Raw genomic sequence first — 7,597 nt, forward strand, 5'->3', positions numbered from 1 at the left:
CATAAATAAAAATGAACACCAAAGCACACTCAAACACAATCAAGTGATCACGGAGTTCGGACCTTCCGTCCTACGTCTCCGCTCCCCACTCCCGGGGAGAAATCCACTATCACAACCAGGTTTTCTACGCTCACCCGAATAACGTTTACACCTCACAGTGTCGGTTTTCAACGCTCACCGAACAACGTTCACTCCTCACACTCGGTTTTCTAGTTCACCGAAAACTTCACAACACACTCGGTTTCTAGCTCACCGAAAACCTAACAACACTCACAATGTAACAAATATAAATTTGTTCTCTATAATAGATGAGAACACAATTAAGCACAACTCAATCTTACAATCTCTCACAACCCTAATATACTATGTATGCAAATACAATAAGCTCAAGTGGGTGTGTGTAACAATGAGATAAAATCAAATCAACTAAACTCAATATAAAACTAGCTTTAATAGAAATAATAATTGACAAATAACAAATGAAAGCTAGAGTAGAGTTTAGAAAACTTCTCAATGGAAGACAAGATGGAGAGATGGAGATTTGAAGCCCAAACAAGAAGATGATCTCCTCCACTTGTGAAAACTTCTTCACAAACAAAACAAACCCTTAAACACACTTTAAACCCTTATTTAAAACTTGTTTTAAAACTTCTTTTCATTTTAAAACATTCTTCATTACATGAAAAGAGATCAGCAATTGGGTATTTATACCCACTCAAGATCTCAACAAAAACCCCAAACAAAATAACAAAACAGACCCCAGAAGACAGCTCAGAAAAATAGCCATTAGTGTCTAACGGATCTATTATCGGTCGACCGAAAATTCTGTCGGTCGACCGATGGAGAATTTCGATCGACCGACGGAAAAGTCCGGTCGACCGCTATCCAGGTCAAAACGAGAAAAACAAAAGATGACTTATCCGGTCGACCGGTGCGGTCGACCGAAGGAAGCTTTCGGTCGACCGGACCGGTCGACCGACAGACTCTCTGCTGCATGGTGACAAAAGAACACATGATTGGTCGACCGGTGCGGTCGACCGAAAACTGACACAGCAGAAAACGGCGGCCCCCCGACGAACTCTCTGGAGCCTACTGTCGAAAGAACAAATGAGCGGTCGACCGGTGCGGTCGACCGAAAACTGATATGACAGGTTCTGAAAACTGTTTTCTGATTTTTAAAACACTGTTTAAAAATATCAAATAAATTCCAAAAAATGTAAAACTTTGGGGAATGATTGTAGACATGATAATAAACATGCTACAATGACTGGTGATCAAAAAGGACTTCCCAAATGAAAAATATCATCATTTTACAAAATAGGCCAAAACATGAAAATATGAGATACTTGAATTTTGATGTTTTGACATAAACCAACTTTTGAAACTTTGTGAAATATTTTTATAGACTTAGTAAAACATGTATAAACTGATATTAAAGTCTACAAACTAAGAATACAATATTTTCACAAAATTGCATATTCTATGCAATGTTTTCAAAAACACAATAGAAAATATGAAATATATAATTTCATATATATAATCATAAAAACTCAAAACACATGTATGTATATATATAACTATATATATGCATAGAAACCAAAACTTATGTATATATATATATAACTATAAGTATAGACGAAGAAACCAATAAATGTGTGTGTATAGATATTGAGCTTAAGGTACTTAACACACATAATATAAAATCTAAACTAGATTACCCAAGCTTGATCTTAATCTTCATTGTAGCTCAGCTTGGTACACATGCGGATGAAGCTTGAACTTGATCTTTAACTTTGAATTGCAAGGCTTCAACCCGACATTCCGCCAACCTCCTTTGGATATGATCGTTAAGGCTCGATTCCATCCACCCTCCAACAACGTTGTTTGTCTACAATATATAGGAAAACACAAATACTAGACAAACAACATTAGTGGTAAATTGTTTGTTAAACATCATCAAAACAAAGAGGCCAACAATCTCCCCCTTTTTGATGATGACAAACAATTTACAAAAAGTATATATGCATGAAAGGAAATGAATATACAAAGTATAATATATCATGCATATAAACAAGAAGGACTATACTCACAATATTTCTCCCCCTTTGACAACATCAAAAAGGGGACAAAAAGAATAAGAGAGCGAAAGCTCCCCCTACAAATAAGCATGGGTGAGTATGAAGCAAGTATAGGGATTGCTCCCCCTATCAAAATGCCATATGAAATATAAGCAATAAGAGATCATGGCAAACATGTGAGCAAGCATAAAAAAAATATGCTAAGAATCACTCACATTCAAGAGATAATGAGAACATATATAAATATATCAAGATGAACATATTGTCTCATATCAAAAACATAAAAACCATGTATAAAAGAGATTTATGAAATCACAAGAAGGAAGACATGAGAATCATGTAAAAAGTTTTCAAATGAAAACAAATCAACCAAAAGAAATCATAAATCAAAGTTTAAATCCAAAAACGATGTTTGATCAATCAAGAAAATTCTCTTTGTGGGATTTGATCAAACTACATATGGAATACATTATAAGGCACGAATAGATGATCCATAAGCACAAACACATAAATATCATCATATAAGTGAAATATGATGAATTCAAAGCAATAATTCAAAAACAAAATCTTTGATAAAAGAATTTCAAGAGAGGCAACAATATATCAAGCTCTTAAGCTTGTTCTAACCCATATAATCATACTAGCATTCGGTAAACATGATTTGAGAATAAACACCCAATAAATCCGGAGGGTTATATAAATACAAACCTCTCATCAAAATCAAAACTAAGAATTATGAAAATAAAAGAATTTGACCAAAGAAAATTTGTTTTCATAAAAAGTTTCAAAGCATAATTTTCAAAACCAAGATAAAGAAGGATAAAAACATTAAAATTCTTAGTTTGAAAATCAAATTTGTTTTGGTACCCAAGAACTCTTGGTACCAAAAGATTTAGGGACATGACCCCTATCATTTAAGCTGTTTTGCAAATGTGAAACATTTTTAAACGAAGGTAGTTCTTTTGGAACAACTTGCGATTTTGAAATATTTTGTAAATCAAAGCAAAATTTCGCTAAGTGTCCAAACCTACCACAAACACTACACATAAACTTTTGTGGTCTATTAGAAACATTTGGCAAATGTGAAATCCTTTTTAAGTCAAAGCAAAAATTTGCCAAATGGCCGAAACGACCACATAGATCACATTTATACACATGAGCATGTTTGTGTTGTGCAATATGTGCATGTACATGTGTATGAGATGAAGAAGCTTGATGGGATGCACAAACATGATTAGGCTTGTTTGACTTTTGTGCATTATAACAAAATTTAGCAACATGGCCTTTACGACCGCAAATAGAACATTTATAAATTTTGTTATACTTGTGTGCATAGTAGATAGGTTTCTTAGAAATATTTTTGTGGGACTTTGCACACAAGTCCATAAGCTTGTTGTTATTAACAATGCAAGTTTTTAATGTTGAATCTAAAGTGGATATTCTATTTCTAACTTGATTCAACTCATCATTTTTCACATAAGCATTGTTATTAGAAGTAGAACATGCATGATCAATTTTGAAAGAATTAAACTCATTTCTAATGTTCTCTACTTCTAATATGGCATTGTTCTTAGCATGAGATAAGCTAGAGGTGGATGAGGTCAATTTTTCATTTTCCAAATTTAATAAGTCATTGTTTTCTTTAAGCATAGTATTTTCATTTTCAATGACATCAAATTTGGACACTAGCTTCTCATGATCGGATTTTAAATTATCATGCTTGCATTGTAAATCAATAAAATTTTTAAGCAATAAGTTATAGGCATGCAACAATTTTTCACTAGCACAAGCAAGTTCATCACTAGATAAATCATTAATAGATTCGAACTCGCAAACCTCACTAGGGCTATCGCCTAGTGGCCGTGTGCATGATGAAGCTCCACATAAACTTAAAGCCGGATCCGTCAAAGCTTGTTGGATCGCCTCCAAGTCCCCTTGATGTGCTTCAATAAATTTCCATAAGGTATAAGCACTATCAAAATGAACAAACTTGTTAGACATAGATGAATTAAAAGCATTTAGCAAATATTCTAACAAAATATTGTTCATTGTAAACATACGATGATCATTCTTATTCCACTTGGATTTCTTCAAAGTGGGCACAATATAAGCATCATCTATAATTTCCCATAAATCAAAGTGTTTAGATTGAACAAAAAGTTTAAATATAACATACCATTGGGCATAGGGGAAATTATCTAATCTAGGAGCAATATTGATGGCATAGCCTAAACCATGCATATCCATAATATAAAAGGCAAGCAAGATACAAATAAAGCTCAAAATTAGATTAGCACAAAAGCTAACTTGGATCTTTAACTCAAGGCGATTAGAACTTAAATCAAAGAGCACCAAGCTCTGATACCAATTGTTAAGACTCGATTCCATCCACCCTCCAACAACGTTGTTTGTCTACAATATATAGGAAAACACAAATACTAGACAAACAACATTAGTGGTAAATTGTTTGTTAGGTCTTAGGGCAGCTACATTCTGATAACAATGCTCTGATTAACCTCTTATAAGGGCAGTGAGAGTCCATTTCTGGGGTATTTCTCTTTCGAGACTTACCACCAGCCTAATAGTATAATTCATCGACGTTGTGGCCGGAGCAACCTATTGGCTGTTTATCAGGGATAACGTCGTCTTCTGCCAGACATATTTTCTTCTGAATAAGAAACGTCTTGTTGGCGTTTGCAGGAGTCACACGTTTGGAATCACACCTTTGTGAGGGTGAAACCCTAATGGGCTCCTAGCCTTCTGTACGTAGTCCCAAGCTGGTGATTATAGGAACAATCTTGTTGGGAGGTCATGTACGACCCCCAGCCTGAAGAGTCGCTCGGGATTTGTTCACCGGTCCTAAGTGTTCTTTGATAGGAGTTTTGCCTCGATCTTCATGTAGAGGACCCAGGCGATCCTTCAATAGAATTCTGAATTTAGAGAGATCCATGCTGCTGTAGAGCTTCGTCGGAGGTTTGGGAGTAGGAGGAGCAGGATCCGAAGTTGATGAAGGCTGAATAGTAACTTCGTCTACTTTTTCCTTAGGTACTGATTTACCTTTGGCATCCAAACTCGTTTATACTTGGGCGATTTCTTAACCGCCTCTTCTATTTGCATTTCTTGTGCTTTTTGTACAAGGATCCGGGCGTGCGCAAGAAGTGTGTGGCATTTCTAAATGCGCTCCTCCAGAGTGGAATGGTTCCATTTGACACGAATCTATTCATTAGTAGGTGATTTGGAGAAGAATCCCGAAGCTTTCTGTGGTGATGGTTTAGCCACTTAGTGTCTTCTGGACTTCAGATCCTCTTGGTAGCGGAGCCCATCCACTTGCTCTAAAGCCTTAGCAAATTGGCGAGTGAGACGTTGTTGGCGTCTCTGATGAGCTCTCTTCGATAAAGTTGGCACGCCTTCATCAGTCAACTCCTTAATAGAGGCGGTGTCCGGATCTACGACTTTAGCTTCATCGGACATCGGTGGATCGTTGTGAGGTGCTACTGTAGCAGCGGTAGCGGGGAGATCGCTTTCTTAGGTCTTCAAATCTGAAGACCAGCGAATCTTTAGGGAGGAGGAGACCTTCTTGCATTTGTGAGGAGAGGCGGATCTGGAGGAGGAGGAGGAGGAGACGTACTCTTTGAACTTCTGTTAGTCGAACTCATATTCGATCTCTTCAGCCATGGGGATCTTGATCGTCGGCTGCGGCACGACAGCCTTGGTAGTAAGGCTGTTGGCTCCTACTGTGGTCGTCAGCTTGTTTGGGTGAAAAGTTAATATTTTCATTGTGTAACTTATTACAGCTTTAGTCATTATAATAAGTATAAAAGTCTGACCTTTTTATAAGATATCCCTACATAATAAAATAAAAAAAATTACAATTCTTCTCAAACAAACGTAACAGACATTTATCTACCGCTGCTTACGTGGGATCTTTGCCTATGCCGGGGACGTTAATATCCATGGACTACCAAGTGATCAAATCAATCCGGAGTTTTATTAATTCACGAAGGAATTAAGAAATTGAAGCAATTATCTCGACAACAGTGAGATAACCACTCTTCTGAAGATCGCAGCTAGGTACGATCTCAAGAAAAGGAACCAGGCTATGGATCTCACGAACTCCTCTTCCTTATGTCAAAGAACTCGATCCGATCTCATCCACCTCTCTGAAATTTATGCTCCTCGGTCTTTGATTCAGCACGGCTTCGCCAAGGCTCGAGAATTCCAGATCTGTGCAAATGAAGGCCCTAGGGCTGTATTTATAGGCTTCGGGACTTACGTTTTCAGATAAGAACGGTCGATTCACTCTTATCCTTAGTTATAACCACTTTATCATGTTCTAGAATAATATTAGATCAGTTGGAATAAATCCAGTGGTTAACGGTCGAAAAACGGCTCAAAACAATGTTTTTTTAGTTTGCGGACACCCGCGGTGTCTCGACCACGGCCGAGACACTTGGGGTGTCTCGACCACGGCCGAGACACCATGGGTGTCTCGTCATAGCCGAGACCCTCTGGTGTCATGTCTCAGGTTGCCGAGACACCATGAGTGTCTCGGCCTAGTGTCTCCACCAAGGCCTGGGCACCGTTTAGGCATCCCCCGGTCAAAATCGCTGTATCTTTATCATCCGAAGTCGGAATTATGCGATTCAAAGTGCATAGGAAATCTGACGAAGAGATCTACGAGCTCCCATGGTTGAATCATACATGGAGTAGATGAGATTTGAGGGGCACTTTGTCTTTCATAGGCGAAGCGTAACTCCTGATCAGTTCGTATCTTCGTTATTCTGCAGCTCCGCTGCTTCATACGGTTTGTCGACTCACTTTATGTACTTGTCAATGTCAATTAAGCTTTTGTGACTCAGATAGTGACGTTCATCATCTTCTCTCTACTTTGAGCTGCGTGCGAGAGTCCGTAGGTAATTTTTGATACCTAGAGACGACTTTCATAATATATGAGAGTTACAAGTCGACAACTCTCATATTTCAAAGAGCCGAATGCAAGGATTACAAGAAGATGATCTTTATAGAACTTGAGAAAAGAGATTACAATTGAAGATCTCTTCAAGCCCGAACGTGAAAGTCATTCCCGAGCTCAAAGCTCAAAATGCAGAGATCATCATTACGTTCCAGACTCAAAATGCAGAGCTCATCATTGCGTTCCAGACTCAAAATGCAGAGCTCATCGTTGCATTCCAGACTCAAAACACAGAGCTCATTGTTGCGTTCTAGATTCAAGACGCAGAGCTCAACTTTACATTCTAAGAACAGAACATAGGGTTCACCACTGCATTTTTAGATCCGAACGTAGAGCTCAACTTTTCGTCTCAAGTTCAAGACGCAGAGTTCATGCCCATAACGTGAATTTTGCATCTGACTCATTCAAAAATGAGCTGAACGGTTCCAAAACTATTTCTCCCGATTTAAGGGGTATTACACCCCACTAAGGAGCGAATTTAGGGGTTGGTTACACCGCTTAATCCCCTATAAATAGCTAGAAACTCAGCTGCATTGGAGGGGGCTAA

Source organism: Asparagus officinalis, chromosome 7 (assembly GCF_001876935.1).
Source record: "Asparagus officinalis chromosome 7, Aspof.V1, whole genome shotgun sequence".
Taxonomy (NCBI): domain Eukaryota; kingdom Viridiplantae; phylum Streptophyta; class Magnoliopsida; order Asparagales; family Asparagaceae; genus Asparagus; species Asparagus officinalis.